General features: G+C 38.6%; 1 pseudogene; it reads left to right on the top strand.

Annotated features, from left to right (window-relative positions):
- The first annotated feature begins 142 nt into the window (after nucleotides 1–142).
- LOC138780816 (receptor-type tyrosine-protein phosphatase zeta-like) lies at nucleotides 143–21,984 on the top strand (annotated as a pseudogene).
- Nucleotides 21,985–23,047: the final 1,063 nt, after the last annotated feature.

The following is a 23,047-nucleotide window of genomic DNA, read 5'->3' as shown; positions in this document are numbered from 1 at the left end:
GTGCACTGTGGGCACCCATGGCCAGCCTGTCACGTCTAATATCAGAGGAGTGGGCGAGTCTGGGGTAGTCCCACCCCCAGTGAATCAAACTTCCTTATTAGCCTTAAGGATTTAACTATAAACTGTGCAGAATTGGCGGAGGATGAAGGTAAGAAACTTACCTTCATCCACAGCTCCCTGTATGCAATAGGGACATATCAGCCAGTTAGATTCATCTAACCTGCTGATAGTTTCCTTTTAAAGATTTTTACTGCAGTTTTTACTTCTGTTATTGTCATAGGGGTGAAATCTTCATAAAATATTCAGCCAATTAAAAAATGGGGGGGTTTAGTGGGGGAGAAGAAATATGAAAGAAATATGACAATTAGTGGTACAAAGCACATAAGTACAAAAAGGTAGGATGGGGAGGCCATGACCAAACTTCTAAGTTAACAGGCCTCAGACCAAACATTTGAATAAATGGGCAACTCAGATTAAACCCCTCTAAGTAAATGAAGACCTCAGACTGGACCCCTTAGTAAATGTAGACCTCAGACCTAAATAAAACACAGATGCCAAACAAAAAAGATCACCTGCACCTCTGCCATTCGGGTGTCACGGATACATGACTGTGTTAGCTCCTCACGCAAACTTCTAAGAATCCATCACCACAGTCCTTTCAAAGCATTTCCAGTGTTTGACACACTCTTGTTCAAGATATGACTTGAAGATACATTTCCTCAAGAAGAGTGTGTCAAATGCTGGAAATGCTTTGAAAAGACTGTGGACATGATGATGGGGAAAATTTTTACTGATATTTATTTAGTTGATAAAGAGTGTGGCACTGGATAAATGATTGAAAACCCACACAACAACAAAAAATACAAAAAAAAAAATCTTTTATGAAGATGGTGACCAGAAATGTCCAAAAACATGACATTTAGCACATAAACCAGCAGAAACAACACAGTACTTTGTGTGCCATGTACCATTTAAACAGAGTAAAATAAAACATACAGGAATGGTACCTGTACATAAAGAAGGTCCATGTGTAAGGGGATGGTACAGTCCATCTTTATTTCACCTCATGTGTGGCATGTGTGCTTGTCTTCTGTGATCCCTGTGTCTCCTTGTTTTCCTTCTCAAAATGATTCATGTCAATGGTGGCTGCAAAGGGTGGCATCATTTAGGTAAAGGGAAGCCGCAAGTTGAGAATCAATGATTCTGATCTGATGTGTTCTGTTTAGAACACAATGGGGGGAAGGGGGGGTTAGTAATTTCACAACTCCAGTTCCTATGTAGTCAGTTTTTGGCATCTTCCAACAAGTTAGTTCTTTGCAGTTATACAAACTTTAGTTTAAATACATTTGAAACATATTTATCAAGCCTTTACATTTCGTAACAACTGTCTACTGGTTAATATTTATTTATTGCATTGCACAGCTGCTTTCCTGAGCGAATCCTTCAGCGCTTTCATTTAGCTGTTATTGCTTGTTACTGTATTTGAAGCTAATTATAAAACACACACCTGCTGCCAGATGCCGCCATTTAAGTGTGAAGGTGGAATTGCACATATGTGGATTTTTTTTCTTTTAGGCTTTCAAGATAATTCAATTTTAGTATTCATTTCCACTCATCTATGAAGTAGAACAGATGGGAGCTAATATCATATCAACAAATTCTTGTTATCTTAAGACTGAGTTATTAGGTGGTCTAAATGGTGAACATCTGTTGATGTAAATAACAGCTCTGCATTAATACGTTGATGTAGCTTTGTCAAAGAAAACACTTAATAATATACATACTGTGAAATGATATTTAGTGCACGGATTTCGAAACTCTTTTCCACATAACTCTCCAGAAGTAGTAGAAGTACAGATGTGAAATGGTTTGAGACATACATTCAAAATGTCTGGAGAGCTCAGCAGAGACAAATGCTTGGTCATGACTAGTCCATTTTTTTTTAGGAAAATCTAATACATCAGTTGCACAGCTCCATGCAGTTTTTTAATCTCATACAATTGTTATTTTGTCATTCAAACTAGGAAACATCAATTTAATTGCGGATGACTTGTAGATGCTCGCAATGAGAACTTAGCAGCTTCTTAAATGTCCAATGAAGATTGCATTTTCTACCATGCACATGTATGATATTAGTAACCTCACCCAAAGAAGTAGTGTCAAGAGAACTTCCTTGGATGAGAGGTGTCTAATTATTTACCAGTTAGATATACCATCTGCATCTTTCAGTTGGATTCCAACCAGATTAAAGTCTGCTTGGAATTTGTTTAATTTCTCCCACATTTACATTGTTACACCTACATGTTATGCACATGCCGAGTTTTAGCATTGCAAATTCTGTTCCATTCAGTGATACCACACTTCACAATGCATAAAAGATTATTCCGTAGAAAGGATTCTAAACCTGTTTTGGCCCAGGTCAAAAGCCCATTGGGGGAGATTTATCAAAGGGTGTAAAATATAGACTGGTATAAACTGTCCACAGCATCCAATCACAGCTAAGCTTACAGCTCTGGTAAAATGAAAGCTGGGCTGTGATTGGTTGCTGTGGGCGGTTTACGTCTATATTTTACACTCTTTGATAAATCTGGGCCATTGTGTCCATAAACTATAGGTATAGCCAGTTCTGTTAATAAACTACTAGCAGTTTGTAAATTATACAAATGCATAGGTTTATGGAAACTACACTAAAAATAAAGTAGAGCTAAAATTTCCAGAAGAAAAGCTGTAAATAGGCAAAAGTTTAAAAAAAATGGGGCTAAAGTAGAAATAAAATCACAAAATAAAGTCCTTAAATTAAAATTTTATAGACCAATGATTTCTGACCTTATTACCTTGGGACCTTACCTTATTACCCTTTTTAAAAATGTCTATTCCATCCTCAAAAAGGCAACACATTCTATTTTAGCGTCCAATAATAAAAAGGTATATCACAGTCCAATTTACACAATAAGAGTAGATGAAATGCGGCACATCCCATGACTTTCATGAAATAAAGTTTTTTTGCATGAAGATGGTGAGTGTCGCATTTCATCTACTCTTATTGTGTGAGTTTTACTATTTTATTATGTGATTAGGATTTGTTGCCTGCTATGCTAATAGCAATGCCAAGCAATTTCATGCAGGATGAGGTCAGCCACCCAACCTGTTGTAGAAGTAACAGATTTTTCTGCTGCCATCTGAGGTAAAATATTTTACTCCTCCTGTATACTAACAGTTCAATCCATACATGTCATTACTTTCTCTTCTCCTTCCCCCAGTTCTGAGCCTGCTGCTTTCTGCTGAAGACAGAGAAAACTGTGTCTGAGCTGTTCACTTTCCTTCCAAGGGGGGATCCCTTCTGAGACAGCTCATGTAAACAGTTTACCTGGCCAGCTGTCTCTGCACTGTGTATTGTTTGAGAGTTAATCTAAGGTCAAATTACTTGTGATCTTACTGTGATTAAACCTCCTGGCCTCACAGAGTGCAGAAACAGCCACACAGGGACACTGTTTACATGAGCTGTCTCAGAAGGGATCCACCCTTGGAGGGGGAGTGAACAGCTCAGACACAATTTTCTGTGTCTTCGACAGAAAGCAGCAGGTTCATAACTGGCCAAAAGAGATGGAAAAGGTAGTCATATGTATGGAAGGAATTTTTTGTCTCCAGGAAGGGGGGGATTTAACATGTATTTTACCTGAATGGAATGCCCCTTTAAATTACTTTACTAGAATATACAGAAGTTCAATAAAATAATCATATATCTTGTACATCTTTTTTTTCTATTTGTTAGATGATGTTGGAGCAATACCTTTGAAGCAGTTTCCTAAACATGTTGTCGAACTACACACAAGCAGTGGATTCACTGAAGAGTTTGAGGTATACCTTACAAACAATGGTGTTAGACTTTTCATTGTATTTATGATTACAATAAGCATTCTTCTAATGAAATTATCAGCTAGTAGGTTACATATTAGTCATCATGTAAGAGTTTGAAACTGTCAGTGTTTCTAGATACAGTAGGTAATATGTATATTTTTGTCATCTATCAATTGCCTTTCTATCTGACATTTTGTTTACAAAACTCTACATCTTTTAAAAGATGCTAGAGTTTTGTCAAGATGCATTACTTCTATAACAGGTAGTTTTATTGGTTATGACAATAAAGGATTTGCTAGCCACTGGATCAAGTAATATAGCACATTATCTTTGAATGAATCAATGGTTGTTCATCAGGAGTTTGACTACCATCCATTTATTTAGATAAACCATACTGTATATTCCTTCATTCGTTGACGATTGCTAAAACTATGGTCTGTATAGTGTTTGCCCTCCACACATCATAGGGAGGAGATTTTAAATGGTAATCTCATTCTTTCAATAGCCTCCATAACAATGATGGATGTGGTACTGGATTCAACAGTGCCAACTTTAATGCATGATCTTTAGTTTATATGACCAGAATACTTTATAATACCTCCATTGCTTAGAACATATTTTGATCTATACACCTGCCTATTCACTTTTTGTTTTAATGTGGTCATGCTTTGTTTTTAATGTATGTGGGAACAAAATTCTAAAAATATTTATGAACTGTCCCCATAAATTAAACATTAACACAATCATATATCAGTTGCATTTTGTTTTGTTTTTTTGTTTGTCATTCCCTATTTTGTTCACATTGTAAAATTTATGTCATTTTTTATTCACTCCTTCATTAGACACTGAAAGAGTTTTATCAGGTAAGAATGTTTTGTTGTCATTTATTAGAGTAGCTATGCCTGAATAGCCTATATTTCATATCACATAGCCAGTTCCAGCTCTGTCTATGAGGTTATTATGGGTTCTGTATTTACAGAACACATAATGATCCATAATAGATTCATTTTATTATGGATTGTGATGGGCCTACCTGTCATAAAATGCAGCAGAAGCCTGTGTAGACAGAACCTAATGCCAGGATGAACATAGCCTAAGTGAATGAGAGAGAATATATTTTTGTCTTCATTTGCAGGAGGTTCAGAACTGCACTGCGGATTTAGGCATAACATGTGACAGCTCAAACCATCCAGACAACAAGAATAAGAACAGATACATAAACATTGTTGCTTGTAAGTATGTAAAAAAAATAATCATCTATGTATAGAGAGATTTTTGAAGTTGGTATGTTAGAAACATGTTTAATAGGCAGGTGTAAGGATCTGATGTGCTGCTTACCTATTTGTGTCAGATACTACAGACACTGTGGGAGGTCTTGTGGGGTCAGTTTTCTATAGGTCAGATCAGTTTTGGCAACACCAGGGGAACTATGTAATTATAGGCTGTTATCTTAATAGAATGCTTGATTACTATGTGATTTATCTATAGCTATCTATTTGTCTATCTATGAAATTACCTTTTAGTTATCACTATACTGCTGATGACTAACATCCTTGTGAAAATTCTCTGTGTGCACAGTATTTAATGTATGTTTCTGAGCGAAAAGGCTTATGTAATTTTAGTTTGTGGAAGGTATATCTGCAAAATTCAGCATTAATCAGTTCTGTGCATTATTGCTAATGCTAAGTTAATAATTGAATTTAATGATACACTTTGTTGCTTATGGTGACTCTGGTAGACTCTAATATCTTGGGAATATATGATCACCTAATCTTGGAAACCTACATGGCCGATCCTTCTTTCTCTCAACATAGAAGAAGTCATACACAATAGATGTATGTTGTCTTGTATGGATGGCCAACTATAGAATCATGGCCTAGATCACAATAATTGCTTATGTTTAAGCAATAGGCTGTCTTACTTGCTGTGCTTTGTTGTAAATTTCACTTTAGGGCTATGTTTACACATAGTATATTGGTCAGAAATTTTTTAACCAAAACCAGGAGTAGGTTGAAAACACAGAAACTGAAAATCTTTCAGTATTTGGCTACAAATACTGTCAGAAATACTGACCAAAATGCTCTGTGTGAACATAGCTTAATAGTAATAACAGTGACAACACTCATATTGCTACTAAATTGTGTTTGCTTTAAATGTCTCCCTTAAAGATGATCACAGCAGAGTTAAACTTTCACAAGTAGGAGAAAAGGATGGGAAGCCGACCGATTACATTAATGCAAATTATGTTGATGTAAGTAAACATACTGAATATTCGGTCTAGAAGACTGCCATTCTAGTGTTATCTGCCTTATATACAAATAATAAAGTTGCATACAGGGGCATAGCTAGGATTCATGGGGCCACATAGCAAGAAACTTATGGGGGCCCCTTGAATCCTGTATGGACCTCCAACCTACCACCTCTCCTGATGCACATGCTCACAGGACCCGACATGCTGGGGATCTGGGAGAATGGAACGGCACAGGACTACGCCAGCCACCGGGTACTGTAAGTATCTGCATCCAGGGAAAGGAGGGGGCTCTTGTGGCTGGAGGTCCAATGCCAGTGTGTGCCATGAGCCGTAACAACCATAGAGGCAGACCGTGCTTCATCAGGTGCTGCCCGGGCCACACGGACCCCAGAGCAGTCGCAGGGTCTGGCTCTATGGTAGCTATGCCACTGGTTGCATAATATCAAGCACACTTTCATCCAGATTATTAAAACAGACATGGATAATAGTAGGTGTCGTGCTGAGAGCTCAGTAACGTTTTATGTTGCATGCTTTCAAGGTTGTGCACAATGCCACTTTTGCTTTTTGCTACTAGTAAGTCTGTGGCATTTCTGATGTGCTAGATCTGCCCTACTCAGTTAAAAAAAAAAAAAATATATATATATATTTAAGATATATATATATATATATATATATATATATAATAAATATATATATTAAAGTGGAAGCATCTAGGAACAACAACAGTCTAACCACAAAGTGGTAGACCATGCAAACTCAGAGCAGAGCAGTTGAGTGTTAAATCTTGTGAAGCATAAAAATCACCTCTGTTGCATCACTCACTGCTAGAGATGACTGAACATTGGAAAATCTTAGGTTCTATCAAACTCAAAAGTTGTCAAACCTTCCACATTTAATTCCTGATGCCTTCCTGGTCCGTGGGGAAGCAGGAGACAGCCCAGGTACCGCCTGGAATTCTAGGATTCAGCTTATTGCCTAGGCTGAATCCTGGAATTCCAGGCGGTTCCCGGGCTGTCTCCTCCTCCTTCATGGACCGGGAAGGCATCAGGAATCAAATGCGGAAGGTTCGACAAGTTTCGTGTTCGATAGAACCTAAGATTTTCAAATGTTCGGTCATCTCTAGCAGAAACACACAAACTAAAATCACCATACACTATGCCAAGTGTTGGTTTAAAGAAGCACCCAGGTTTCTTTTTTAATTTGCCCCCCGGCTGCAGGCCAGCATGTTTACTCAGCTGTGGTGATCGGTTTCCCATAGCACAGCACCATTATAGTGCTCTGACGCCATTCAAATCCTGCTGGCGCCCACTTGACCTCATCTCTGGCTGGGACGCCTCTAAAAAGGTCAGAAGTTGGTGTCTTCAGTGCTTCCCTAAGAGAGCCATAGAGATACTTTGAAGACACTGTCTTCAAAAGCCCTGGAGAAAGAAGAGGAGTCAGAAGAAATGTGACATAGATGCCAGTGGGATCCGAACGACATTGGAGCACTGGGATGGTGCGATCATTACAGGTAAGTATACCTACCAGCATGCGGCCAGGGAGCAAATGCCTACATTAATATTTATATCAACCAGAAAAACTTTTTGAATCGTAATGTGTTGCGTAAAAGTATATGTCTTTCTTTTAGACATAATTTTAAAGCTAACATATAGAATTAGAAAAGGGCTTCACATCCTTCCAATAAATAACAAAACAGCTCAGTGCTGGGACATGTAGTTCAAGGACTGGGTACACCTGATTAAAGGTCCACAACTCATCCACAGAAGTAAAAGTAAAGCAGCACAAACTGATTTTATTCACCCAACAAGCAATATACAAAAGCATTCCAATCCAGAAGAAAAAACATATTATTGTTTGATGGTTGAATAAAATCACTTTATTTCACTTTCTTTGGATTGCCCTGTTCTGTGGATGAGTTCCAAAGACTTAGGTGTCATAAATACCTAGCCTTAATCTAAGTAAAAAATTAAATTACTTTGTAAACATATCTTTAAATAAAATAAATTCTACTCAAATTCCCAGATATAGACATGTAATGATGCAATTGATGCTAACCTACAAGTTATTTCTCCTAAGGGTTACAAGAAACCAAAAGCCTACATTGCTGCCCAAGGACCACTTAAATCAACTGCAGAAGATTTCTGGAGAATGATATGGGAACACAGTGTAGAAGTTATAGTCATGATTACTAACCTGGTTGAGAAGGGAAGAGTAAGTATACTAACATGTCAAACGGAATTTTAATAGAATTTTAGAATGTATGGATTCAAAGCTGATCAAAGAGTCCAATAGATTGGGCTCACTAAACTTCTATTCTTAGTTTTCCATGTTTTTTACCATATGCTTGAGTGTGCCACTTTGGGTTAACTTAACTTGATTTAGTGGGACAACTTATTTATGTCCTGCTCCCAGCATAGGACATAACTAACTGATCAAAGGGTCTGACTGATGGGAAACCCCCTATCTTGAGAATAGTCTCCCTGAGAACAGAGTGGTGGCCATGCATGCACACCACAGCTCCATTCATTCTCTCTGGGAGCCACTGGCGATAGCTATGTACAACGCTCAGCTATCTCAGACGTTCTCCCATGGAGAATTAAAGAAGTACCACTTCATTTAGTAGGGAGAATCAGGTCCCCATCCTTAGGAGTGTAGGAGTCCAGCACAGTTAACTATGTTTTTATTGTCATTTAGGCTGTAGAATCCCAATATTCCCTGGTCAAGGAATGAGAAGGCACTTTTGACATAAGCTTCACCCATAAAGGTTTATATACTAACATCACATTAAAGGGGTTATCCAGTGCTGCAAAAACATGGGCACTTTCTTTCAGAGACAACACGACTCTTGTCTCCAGTTCAGGTGCGGTTTGCAATTAAGCTCTATTCACTGCAATGGAGCTGAGCAGCAAAACCCCACCCAAGCTGGAGACAAGAGAGGGGCTGTCTCTGGAAGAAAGTGGCCATGTTTTTGTAGCGCTGGATAACCCCTTTAAAGATGTAGGACAAGAGATCTGATTTTCTATACATATTTGAAGTAAAAACTAAAAATGTTTAAAATTTTGTTCTGGATGAACTTCTAGTAATGTTATTTGTTTGGTGATTTGTAGAGAAAGTGTGACCAGTATTGGCCAACCGACAGCAGTGAAGAATATGGTACATATTTGGTTACCCATAAAAGCACTTGCGTACTGGCATATTATACTGTGAGAACATTACACTGCGGAACACCAAGATCAAGAAGGTTTGTAGTAGAACTACAATTTTAGTTTTGTGACTTTACATTATTTTTTATTATGCATTGTGGATTTTTACTGACCCATCACAACTGTTAATGGATCCCTATAGCGCATGGAGTGCTGAGGAAAAGGAAATTTTCTTACCTTCAGCCTCTGCGCATTTTCCGTGCAATTAGTAGTTTATTCTTTATGTCAGTTAGGCGTTTTGGTGCACTGGGGCGGGGCTGTCGCTCTGCAGATATTGTTTAGAAGGGACATATTTGCATATGGATTAAACTCTTAATATTGTCAAAATGGCAATGAGGATAAGGGTTAAAAAACCTTACCTACATCCTCAGCATCCTGTGCGCTATAGAAAGATATCAGAACATTAGATACTTTTAACCTGCTTAAGGGTTTAAATAAAAAATATTGTTAAATAAGCTCTTTAAGCACTAATATAGGGTGTCATTTATTGTCAATCCCTTAGAATCAGAGAAAACAAATCATAATATCCATAGTAATAGAAGTGGACTCCTATAGCTTTTAACACATTAATGTGCCATAGGTAAAGGTTTGGAATTTAGTTTCTTAGTATTATATAATATATAAGTTTTGTGGGAGTATTCAGTTAAATAACATTCCTAACTAATAATATATTTTTTTCCTCTTCGCCTTTGAAGAGCCATAAGGCTAGGTTCACAGTACGTTGCAACCGTGTGCATTCATTTTTCTATTGACTTACATTATAAAAAAAACGGATCAAAATGGATCAGTTTTTTTTTTTGTATGGACACAAAACGTGGTCGACCTCATTTTTCTGTCCGTAAAAAAAAAACGGATTCGTTAAACGGATTGCAAAAATGTAGTGTGAACCCAGCCTAACTCATATTTTTGGCTGCCATTGTAAGTAACCTACACTGCATGAGTGAGATGCAGAGGTGCTTATTGGAGCCCTGAGAGTGCAGGCAACCAATTTAAGGCTGCAGTTTGCTAATGTGTGTGACATTAAGGCAGTTATATTTGACTTACGGTGAGTGTCAGCTGCTAACAGTCAGCGGCATCCACCTTGTTTGAAGCGAGCGCTGCTTCTGAACCTGCCCCATATACTCTGTGCATCTCCAATATTTTAACATCCAGGAGCGTAGCCCAGAGATGCCCCCGCAGCCAATAATTAGCCTGTGTAAAAGGGGCAATGATCAGCCAATGACCGGGCAAACACTCGATTGTCGTCAGATCACATGTTTTGAATTTGCCCAAAACTATATCTTTATCAGCAGCACATCATCCTGTGTAACCAGGGGTTTGTGCAGCCGAGAAAGATAAAAATAAACTGACAGCACAGAAATATACATATCTGTGCTGTCAGTTTCCAGATCACAAGCAGCAGTGGATACATACCAGCCACTCTGCTTGTCATCCAGCATCTGTCTCTTCAGTGCTCGCGCCGGCTGTATTTTCCGGCCCTGTCTCCTCAGGCTGTCAGTCATTCAGGAGGAGGAGGCGGCCTAAAGATACAGTCGTAATGAGGACTGGAGAGACGGATGGCAGATTACAAGCAGCGTGGTAAGTGTAGACTGCTAGTGATCTAGAAAACTACAGCACAGATATATACATATCTGTGCTGTCAGTTTGCAAGGTTGCATGAGCAAGCGATACAAGGATCATTCATGCAGCCCATCTGCTCCATTTCTTGTGTAAAGGCACAGCAATCGAGCCGCCGATCTTGCCGATCTGCACATCTAAAAGGTCCATTAGGGTGGTATTACATGGCCTTACAGAGATCGGTAGGTGACTGGTTCACCCACCTCTGTGTTCTGTACTATATATAAATGACGACTGGAGTGATATAATATATATATATATATATATATATATATATATATATATATATATATAATAAAGCACTTTCTATAGTTTGTCTGAGCCTTGTTTCCATAGATTGTAAGCTCTTATGAGAAGAGCCCTCATTCCTCATGTTGGACCATTTGGGTGTAAGGCTATGTTCACACTACGTAAAAGTACGGCCGTTGTTGTACGGGTGAACAATGCCTGTTATTCTATGGGATCCCGTCCGGAGCGTATACACATAGTATACGCTCCAGCCAGGATCCTGCACAGGGCCGCAAATAACTGACATGTCAGTTTTCTGCGGCCGCAATTCAGTGAATTGTGGCCATAGGAAACCCTGTCAGTTCACATAATGAAGCGAGCGGCTCCGGACGCTTGCTTCATTGTGTGCAGGGGGGATTTCTGATGCGGGCGCGCGCTGATGCGCCCGCATCAGAACCCTGCGGCTGAAAGAGCCACAGATCACGGGATGATCCGTGCAGAGACCGGCCGTTCCGTGACCCGGCCAGGTCATAGAACGGCCGGTCTCTATACGTAGTGTAAACATAGCCTAATATTGTAATGTCTTTTTCTGTTTATGTACCCACACAATTGGAAAGTGCTGCAGAATATGTTGATGCTATATAAATAAATAAATAAATAAATATTATTATTATTTGAAAATGCTGAACTGAAAATACCTTTATATAACAGCACATTGCTAAATATGTATGCTTTATTAAATATATTCATTCAAAATGATTGGTTTAAAACATACAGACTTTTATAGGCTGCAACCCAAGCGTGCTTTGGTTCGTCCGAACGCTCTGCATTTGATTACCAGTGGCTGAAGAACCTGAATGCACCCCTAAGGCCGTTGTATCTATGTTTTCCAGGACTCCCTAGGGCTGCATCCAACTTCTGCAGCTACTGGTAATCAAATGCAGAGCGTTCAGATGAACCTGTGCATGCTTGAGGTTCGTTCATTTCTAGTCAGTGTCTGCACACATTGTGCACAGACAGCTGTTTTCCTATAGCGCACATTATTAGATTAGGAATACGCCACATTTTATGTTTGTTTCTTTTTAATGTGTGTGAACATAGCCTTTGTCCTCTTTAGAGCAGATCTCAAGAGTTCCCAAAACATGGTTTAAGATACTTTATCGCCTATCATATCACAATGAAAAGGCTACACAGTATATTGTCTTTTAGGCAATAGAATGCATTAGTATTTTAAAAAGAACAGCACTGAAGAACTAGGCTAAAAAGTAGATTGTACATAGATAGTTGTATATAGGGTGGTTGTAAATAATTTTGTCACACATTTTTTTTTGTTTTTTTCCCTTGCACTTACATCTTGCATAGCTGTGAGGAGAGAGCACATGTACCCTTCCAATGCCTGCCTATATACCCCCCCCCCCCACACACACACACACACGGATACATCTTGTCTAAGGATTCCTAATAAAGGTTATATTTTAGCCTTAGGGTGTGATAGAGATGTTCTTTAGTGATTTTCTGATTTCAATTTTCACACCATTGGGCATAAGTTAGCATTTTGAGGTTGGCAGCGGCCTGCATATGCTCCGAAGTGGTAATAGTGGTATAGTATTTTAGTCAGTCAGTGCAGCTGCAAATTCTCTACCCCATGTTGTCTACATGCATTCGAAAACACCCAAACTTTTACCTTTACAAAACAAACTTTACTTTTTACAAAAGTTAAAAAATAGAGACAAAATAAAACAGTTGTGTTAGATAGTAAGTAGAAATAAATAGAATCATGCCAGGAATTTATTATAATTTTTTTTACCCCTACAGGGTTCCCAAAAAGGAAGATTGAATGAGCGGGTGATAACTCAGTACCATTATACACAATGGCCAGATATGGGTGTTCCTGAATATTCTCTTCCTGTTCTGACATTTGTAAGAAAGGCCTCCACAGCAAAGAGTACAGCGAATGGACCAGTCGTAGTGCATTGCAGGTAACTTGTGGTGATGCGAATAGTTTTGTTGATTAAAATACATTTCCTTGGGAACATTGTAATTCTTCTAGGTTAAAATAATGCAAAGCATATGAACAAACATCATATAAGCATACAAAGCTATCTGCTTATGGTACAAGTTTGTATAAAGGTGACAGTTACCTCACAAATTTACATACCCAGGGTCGATTTGTATTCTTTTCTGATAGTTGTAAATAAGGTCTTTTCTTTCTTATGTAGCCCTATCAGCAAAAAGCAATGCAAATAGAGAGAAAAAAAGACGTGACATGGTTTTAGAGGTAATATTGCTGAGAAGAAAAGAGAAAACTTTAAAAATGTACAAGACAATCTTTGAGTACAGACATAGCACCACAGCAACCAAACAGCACCACTGCTGGGTGAATAGATGCGAAAAACTTACTATTATATGTGACCCTAATTACAAGGTAGAAGATAGGTAGAATTACAGGTTATGTTCACTCAGGTTAAAATTTCTGAAGAAAATGTATGAAGAAATTCCAACAAAAATCATGTAGAACTTGGTGCAGGCCTTTTAGGGGATTTCACTGTGGAAAACAATAAGCGGATAATAAAAAATACCAAACTCACTTACTCTTAGGCTACTGTGGTAATGCTTCCCAGTCCCTCTCCTTTTTCTGTATAGCTGGCCTATAGTGATAATGCATCAAGACAAGTACTACTGCAGCCTGTGATTAGCTTCAGTGCTCATTTGTTGTCACGACATGTCATCACTAGATTTCAGGTCACAGAAATTAGTGGAGGACAAGGGAAGCATTGCCATGGCAGGACCAAGGTATTGGTAAGGTAAGTATAGTACCTGTCACATTGAAAATACAGTCCAATCTGTGGAAATCATGTTACAAAGCAAGAAGAGCTGTGCAGATAGACATATCATTTTGTAGGAAAACTTTAAAGATAATTTGTCATTTAATCATGTAAACCTCTGCCTTCTCCAGAGAGTCAATGATGTACCTGAAAGGTAAATCAAGGCTTCCCTCTTATCTCTTACCACCCATAAAGTTTGATCTAGCTCCATATGTTTTCTTTTTGTTCATTAAGTTGCAGATCCAATACATTGATAACCAACCTCCACATGCCAGCTATAGCGCTGTGCTGGGAATCATGCCCCAGTACAGTGCAGCCTGTTGCATCTAGTGCATTTTCTCTAGCACTACAGTTGAGTAGTAAAATATTTGAGTCCTTGTTGCTCGAGTCAAGCATTTTTTCAATGCTTTAATGCTAAACCAGTGGGATACTTAAGCATTTTACCAGGTGTCCACTACTTGAGAAAAAGAGTGCCTTGTTAATATAGGGAATTTCAACTCTTAATGAATGATCATTCAGAATTAAAATGTCCTATTTGTTTGGCTCTTTCATTCCTTTGAACAAAATATACAAAATAAAATATAATTAAAATTAAGGCAGCATCTGCGTATTCTCACTCATCACTATCCAGCACTAACTATGTCATGCCAGTGTCCTCCATGTCGGCCATCTTATAGACTCACCATAGAGCAGGGCAGCACAACCTGGAGGAGGGAAGTAAGATTTTAACTTTGAGGCATACAGGGAGTTGCTGTCAGTAAGTGCTGTGAGTACTAATACTGTACACTGAACAATTTTACTATAATAATATTTTTTTCTTTCAAATCAACTGGTGCCAGAAAGTGCCAGAGATTTGTAATTTTCTTCTGTAAAAAAAAAATCTCAAGTTTTCCAGTACTTCTCAGCCATTGCATGTCCTGTAGAAAGTGGTGTATTCGTTCCAATCTGGAAAGCAGGGGAGGTTTTCTTTGGGGATTTGCTCCTGCTCTGTGCATGGACAGAGGAGGCAGCAGAGTGCACTATGTCAGACTGAAGAGAATACACCACTTCCTGCAGGACATGCAGCATCTGATAAGCTGAGATTTTTAATAGAAGTAAATTACTAATCTGTGGAACTTTCTGTGACCAGTTGATTTGAAAAAAAAAAATTTTCGGTGAACAACCCCTTTAAGACTGGTGCAAATGAAACATAGAATTCAAATACAAAATCATGGCTAAGAACTCAGTCTTGGCCATAAACCATGAGCCAAGGACTGCGCCAAGGTCAGAACAGGCACGGACATAACATACAGGTCAAGTTTTTCCTGATATGCTTTATGTTTAATATCTTCTACCATTTTTGTAGCCCTTCTTTGGAGCCTTGCTATTTTATCAATATCTGTTTGTCAGTACATGCATTCTCAATTATTTGTTCAACACTAATATATTCCAAAATACTTCTGCTGACTGGAATTTTTTTTTTATTAAAACAACTTAATCCTAACAGTCTGGATATGTTATCAGTATTGTACTTTCACTTCCTTAGCCATAATTTATATAAAAATTCCCCATGCACATTCACATGTAAACTGTGGGTAGCCATGAACCATTCACTGAAACTCTGCAATTAAAATGCAAAGGTCAGATATTCCTTGATTGTTATGTATGTATTAAGAAAAAGCAAGCACATATTCCTCCGTTCATTCCACTTCTTCCATAATAATGCATTAACAGTCAACGTGACAGTCAACGTTTTCAGGTTCCCTCGTTAATAATGGTGGATCTTTTCTCTTAATTCATATTAGAACAAAAGCTTATGTGACAGCTTTTGTTTTCTATGTAGGTAGTCATTATTTTGCCTCCTGAAGGGCTCTCAACACAAATACATTGACTATGCTTTCATTTCATACACACACTAATACACAATATCGGTATGCATAAATGTAGATAGTGTACATATGACATTGGTTTAGTACATTAGCAGATAATAGACAGTTCTCTGTGTCTTTGTTGATTTGAGGTAGCATAGATTACAGTGAGCAAATCTGAATTAGGGGTTGTCATAATGGTTATCTCTAACAATTCTTGCAGCCTGTGCCAAACAATGAATGCGTTCATGACACCTACTATGACAATAATATGCCTTTTGTAAATCATTAGAAATAGGGAATTAAGGCTATGTTCCCACAATATCTTTTATTGCCATAATTGCAGTTATTTGTACTCAAACGCCTGTGGGTTGTGGGAACATAGCCTCAATGTACCATGACTAGATCATGAGGACAATTCCCTATTCTTTGTCTGTGCTTACACAAAATAAAATACGACAAAAATATGCTGTATGCCGTTAGTGAGTACAGGAGTAAAATGAATAAACATACTCATTATGAATGACCTGTGATTTTTTTGTTTGTTCTTTCACCTGTTCACACTTTTTTTTTTTCCACACAATTCACTTTTAAAATTATGGCCGTAGTTTGGTATTATTTTATTGTCTGGGAATGTAGCCTTAAGTGAAAATGCTACTCGGAGTAGTTTAGCATCTTTTCTTTGTCTTTTTTACTTGTTGGTTGCAGAGAAGACTCACTTGACCAAAAAGGAGGGGGTGGGGAAGATCTATGCCATGGCAGTGTCTTGTGTTCTGTGGCTTCTCCCTACCACACCAGCCTTGATTGATTACTTTTTTTATGTACCCACCCGAAGAGAGATCTATCAACAAGGGCTGGTGGAGTGGGGAGAAGCTGCCAGGATCCGCCTTAATGGCACGTGGTTTAGGTAGCATAAAAGTCCTCACAGAATCCCTTCAAGCTTGCTTTTATGTGATTTTTTTTTCTGTATCGTTTTTCTCTCCTCTCTGGCATTTTTTTTGGCTGAGGCATTTTTTCTAAAATGCAGCATGCTGAGGGTTTGGTGATTTTTTTTTTCCGGGCGATTTTTTTGCCCTTCAAAATGCAGCTTTTCTCTCCCATTTTATTCTTTGGAATCCTACTGTTTGTCTCAAAAACACCAAACGCAAAAAAAAAAATAAATGAATAAACCAGTCACACCTAAAGTAAAAAAAAACACTAGGAAAAACAAACAATCTTTGGCAGCTTTTCTGGTGTTTTGTTGGAGGCCACACAAAAGCTGTGTGTGGAGCCACCCTAACAAATAACTACAGATCAAAAATGTGCCAATGAAAAAAGGCATAAATGGGCATTCATTATGAATGCACCAGGATCATTCTGCTGATAGTTTCTCAGTTTTGTAGTAGCAGGTCTCAGTCTGAGTGTCACATCTTTAACCCAATGCTTGTAGATGTAAAGAAGTCTTTACAGCTAGGATTCATCTAATTTATCCGTTTTATCTGTTCTCCATTCCAGTGCAGGTGTTGGTAGAACTGGAACATATATTGTCCTGGATAGCATGCTGCAGCAAATTAAACAGGAAGGCACTGTAAATATTTTTGGATTCTTGAAACATATTCGGAGTCAAAGAAATTATTTAGTGCAAACAGAGGTAACAATGTATTTTGCTAATATTTCAAAACTGTCTGTCCAAATATCTATCATCTGAAAATCCATCTATCCAACTGTGTCATAACTATTACCGATTGGTCTGTCTAATATTTATTTATGCAAGGCTATGTTCACACACCATCAAAAAGACGGTTGTTGTTATTGGACGACGTCATTTAATGGCAAATAATGGCCATTATTTAATAACAGTATTAGGCTATGTTCACACAACGTTTTTTTGAACCCCGTTTAAAATGATATCTTTCATTTTGAGTCTAAAATAACAGACGTCATTTAGCAGCCTGGCCTCTGACGGCTGTTGGGACATTATTCTAGTTTGGAAATACTAATTGCCCTTTGGGTGTGGCTTAATTCAAAATTCCATTGAGTTTAGTAGTAAAAACGAAGAAAGAACACTGGAAAAAGAAAATCTGCATGTGAACAACTAATAAAAAGACGTCCGAAAATAATGATCAGGTTCATTATTTTGATGTCCACGGTAAAAACATCCGTTATTCAATGCATTGCGTGCATTGGACGTCCGTCTTTCCATTGACTTCAGTGCATTGCCATTGCAGTCAGTTAAATCGCGGCAAAAACAGACTTTTTTAATATCAAAATCGGCCGACCTTTTCTCTATTTTTGACGTTATGTGAACATAGATAGTAATACCAGGAAAATAATGCATTATTTGTTAAATGATGCCCATATGCAAACTTTACTTTGAAGTGCACACCTAAATCTGCTTTGTACCTACTGTATATCTATCAATGTATCTCTCTATCTTGATAGCTATTATTTAGATTTATTGCATACCCCTTACAGATAATACATACATTTTTAACACTTGGGGACATTTATTATGCAAAAAATGTATGCGCGGAAAATGGCCAGATGAGAATCGCAATGGCTTTTGCATTATTTGCATCTGGCCATTTACTGGGTACGCAGGGTATGTGGAGGGGGCGGAATGGAGGGGCGCTGACTCTGGGTCCGCTTAATTCATCAGGAAATTGATCAGGAGCGTAGGTGTTCTCAGCGTACACACTGGTGCGCACAGGACTTATGTAGAGGCAGTGCGCCTCTACATAAATCTCCATACTGTCGGCGCTGCGTGTATAAAGAATAACAAAATTTTAACTGAATAAATTGACAAGATTATTGCAGCCACTTTTTTTTTTTACTTTTCCAACGTAAAATATAATGCAATATTATTGAAACTAAATCTGAACTAGCAATAAGTATGTTGGGCATATCCTGTTAGAGAAGCTGTTGTCAGCTAACATTATGAACACAATACAACACATTCAACATTTATTGTTTCTTGGATTTTCTGTCCTCTCAAGCTAGGCACATTCTTTGCAAAGTCATTGGGCATGTGAATACTTAGTGTTATTCAAAGAGTGATCTTACATTTATTATTACCCACCCAGGAGCAGTACATCTTCATTCACGATGCTCTGGTTGAGGCCATTCTGAGCAGAGAAACAGAAGTAGCAGAGAGTCACATTCATGCATATGTTAATGCTCTCCTAACAACGGGCCCATCTGGAAAAACGAGACTAGAAATGCAGTTCAAGGTAAGTCATGTGCTTTTTAATGAACAAGGTTTGACTCAATAGTTTTTCTCACATTCCTTTATTTTATTTTCAATATTAGTCCCGAGGGTAATTTATAGATGTTCTAATATCATTTTGCTGCTTTGGCGTAGCATTCACCTTGAGCTTAGTAAAAAGGCCTAATCATGAATTCAGTATTGGACATTTTACTACATTCTGCAATATTTTATTACTGACAGAGAAATCTGACAAAATGACATGCTGTACATAATAAGAAGCCATTCTTACAGGATGAATGGGAAACAGAAGCACATTCCTTCTTATTTATTAGCAGAATGTACTTGCAAAGAAAAGAAACCTTTAAAAAAAAAGCCTTGCACACTGTAACCTCCAGCAACAAACAATGTACATTACTTGACCAGCTTTAAGAGCATGAGACTAAATCAGTTTAAAAAACATATTTCATGACAAAAAAAAATGAAAAAAGGAACCTCTGTTTGCATGAGATCTAGAATTAATTTAACTAATAATGGATCTGTAATTTGGTGCAAAAATGAGTCGAGGATGGATGATTTTCCACTGTTACTGCTGTAATTGTGCAATAAGAGTAGACATGTGTTTATAATAACATTTTTTTTTTTAAGTTTATAAAATAGTTTTTTACTGTTTTTTCAGTTGCTAAGTGAACCGAACATTCCAATGTGACTACTCTGCGGCATTAAAGGCACAAAACAGGGATAAAAACAGAACCTCCTCCATTATTCCAGGTATGTGCTGTATGTGGTTTCTAATCCCTTTCATTATATATCAGAGACATAGATATCACGACAAACTCCTAAAGGATGATTCCAAAAACTATTTTACTAATAAGAGCCCTATTACACGTGTAATAAAGACAATGATGTTTAGAAATCATTGGCCACCAGCCGTGCATTGCTATGTGTAGAATTGATGTGAAGCATGTGTAAAGTAAAATAAACTTTATATTTACCTCTCCAGGCTCCCTGGTGTCCTTCTAACTTCTCCCCACTGAAGCTGCCGCTGGCATGTCTAAAGCTATCTGTGCAGGGACATACTGCTCAGCTGAGCGGTCTGTCACTTAAGAGACGCCTTCAGCAGTGCCAGTGGCGGCAGCGGTCAAAAGTTAGAAGGACACTAGGGAACATGGAGTATATACTTTATTATTTATTATATACAGCCAGGGCTGCATGGACATCCCCCTTGCTTCATGATCATGGAGCTATTTAATAGGCTTGGTAAGTCAACACTGATCTAGCAAACCGTCCCTCACTTACAGTAAGGGTGTGTTCACACGTACAAGATTTGCAGCAGATCTGCAGCAGATTTGATGGCGCAGATTTGAATCTGCAGCAGATCCACAGCAGATCCACAGCAGATTTGGTGGCCCAGAATTGATTTGCTTTGAATCAGCAGCTTCCAATCTGCGCCATCAAATATGCTGCAGGCCTGCTGCAGATCCTGTACGTGTGAACCCACCCTAAATGTTGGGCCCTAATACGGCCCTAAAAGTCCTGCCACAGTACATTTGTGCAGTGGTATAAATCAGTAAGTATAATTTAAGATGTTGCTTTTACCGATCTTTATGTACTTTTTATACCTTCTCCTCCCACTTTTTTCTCTTATCTGTAGCTGGCTTGTGGGTGAGGGCAGTACTATACTTGTAAGTTTTGTCTCTAAGTAACAGCCTTCTTCCTCAGAGACTTACAAAAATGAGCTTCTCCTGCGGGTCATAACATGACACAATTCCCTTGTATGACACAATTCCCTCGCAATGTAGCCCCATTGAGGATGCTTCCAGTTTTGGGAAAACCCGCTCACCACCATTTTTACATTACATTTTACACACTGGTTATTGCTTTACAATAGCAATTGATCAGTGTTTTGCCATAACATTGCTATGCCATATCAGTACTATGTCATAGCATAATCAGTGATCTCTACATAGAGACTGCCTGTGGATGGATCGCCAATCTGACTGTCGGGAGGAAGGTAAGGGACCTCTGGCAGTCAGATAGAACGATCAGAACCCCTGCAGTCACACTGCGGGGGTCCTGATCAGACAGTCACTTCATATCACTGCCAGACCCACTGGTGTACTGGTACGATATGGATCCTTAAGTAACAGGCTCCCATGATGTACCTAATGGGTCTTCAAGGGGTTAAAATATGACCACATTACATGCCTTTATTTTACTGTCTGAATATTTGTGAACAGCCATTGTTTAACGCTACCTACAGACGGAATTAAAGGGGTAGTGCGGCGGTAAAAAATTATTCACAGAATAACACACATTACAAAGTTATACAACTTTGTAATGTATGTTATGTCTGTGAACGGCCCCCTTCCCCGTGTCCCACCACCCCACCCGTGTACCCGGAAGTGTAGTGCATTATACATAGCCGCGATTGGCTGAGCACAGTTATGCTCAGCCAATCGCGGCTGAGCAGCTGATGACGCGACAGAGGGCGGCCGGCACTCGGGAAGATCGGAGGTGTTCGGGCCAGCCGGCCAAGATGACATTTGGCACAAGATGGCGGACGCGTGTCGACACGGATCAGGTATGTATAATGCACTACACTTCCGGGTAACGGGTGGGGGTGGGGTGGGACACGAGGAAGGGGGCCATTCACAGACATAACATACATTACAAAGTTGTATAACTTTGTAATGTGTGTTATTCTGTGAATAATTTTTTACCGCCGCACTACCCCTTTAATGGTCATGATCATTAATTCCGGCCATAGGTAGTGTTAAACAACAGCTGTTCACGGTACAATTACACAGAGACCATATAAGTGGTACTAGTGTATGATTATCTTACATAGTGACACTAAAGAAATTTCTTGTTAACTCATTTGTGGTTTTTCACAGTTGAAAGATCAAGAGTAGGCCTTTCTTCAGTGGCTGGAGAAGGAACAGACTATATCAATGCTTCATACATTATGGTAGGTAGTACATTTCTTTTACTAAAGTGTCAATTTGCAATACATTTGTCAACAGCAAATTAAAATCTTGACTCAAATGCCTTTATAACTTTCAAAGTCTAAATTAACAGTATATGTGTGGTAAAGCCAGTTTGCAATATACATCCATTATTATTTTTAGTTATCATGCTATAAAACAAAGCCAAACTTACTAGAAATCCACATCCAGTCTCCTGAAGCAGATTTTTAGTCCTGTGCTGGTTGAAAAAAAGAGACTAAACACATGAAGGCTATGTTTACACAAAGTCATTTTAAATGTAGAGGAAAAACGTTGTGTGTACATAGATGAAGTCTAACCAGTACAGTTGTGGTGTGCCACCATGGGTGTTACTTGTCTTTACACCCTTCGCAAAAGCCTGTACTTCAAAGTAGTAGTGGTAATGAAGTATTACTTAAGTTTTCCACTAGAAGTCGCTAGTATGTATATTGTATTCTTTAGTATTGCACAGCTGTAGGTAACTAAAGGGTTATTGTTTCTGTGATTTGTGCACCAATGAGAGTGCTTTCTCTAGCTCCTTTCTTCTCCTTTCTTCTATTGCTCCTTTCTTTTCACCAACTCACAGCAAATATTACATATGATGTAAGAATTTGTCACATGGAGAAAGGAAGTGTAGACACACACGTAGACAGTGTCCAGTGTGTAGTCTGAGGTGTGGTACAGAAAAGACGTATATGGGAACGGCCACTCTTTTCTTGAAAGCAGCACATTCACACACTATGCAGTGCTAAGTACTCACAGAGAGGACAAAGTCAGGGATCATCCCAGCCCATGCCTGAACAAGTCTAAAGGTGCAGGACAATATCCTGAAGAAAAAGGAACTGATCCGGATAGAGCAAAGTTGCTAGAAGCCTACGTACTATATTTCGCAGATCAAGGTCTTGTTCCAGTCCCTGGCCCCCATTACCCCATTATGGTCCTCTCAGCTAGCACTCTTTCTTTTGGGCGCTCATACCCTTTCACCCCACCAGAGGCGTTTGATCAGCATCCTATGTGTAATAGTCAAGATCACACAACTGTTAGGTT

This window comes from Dendropsophus ebraccatus, unplaced genomic scaffold, assembly GCF_027789765.1.
Source record: "Dendropsophus ebraccatus isolate aDenEbr1 unplaced genomic scaffold, aDenEbr1.pat pat_scaffold_864_ctg1, whole genome shotgun sequence".
Classification (NCBI taxonomy): Eukaryota; Metazoa; Chordata; class Amphibia; order Anura; family Hylidae; genus Dendropsophus; species Dendropsophus ebraccatus.
The sequence above is the reverse complement of the archived record's forward strand: the minus strand, read 5'-3'. Positions and strand labels throughout refer to the sequence as shown.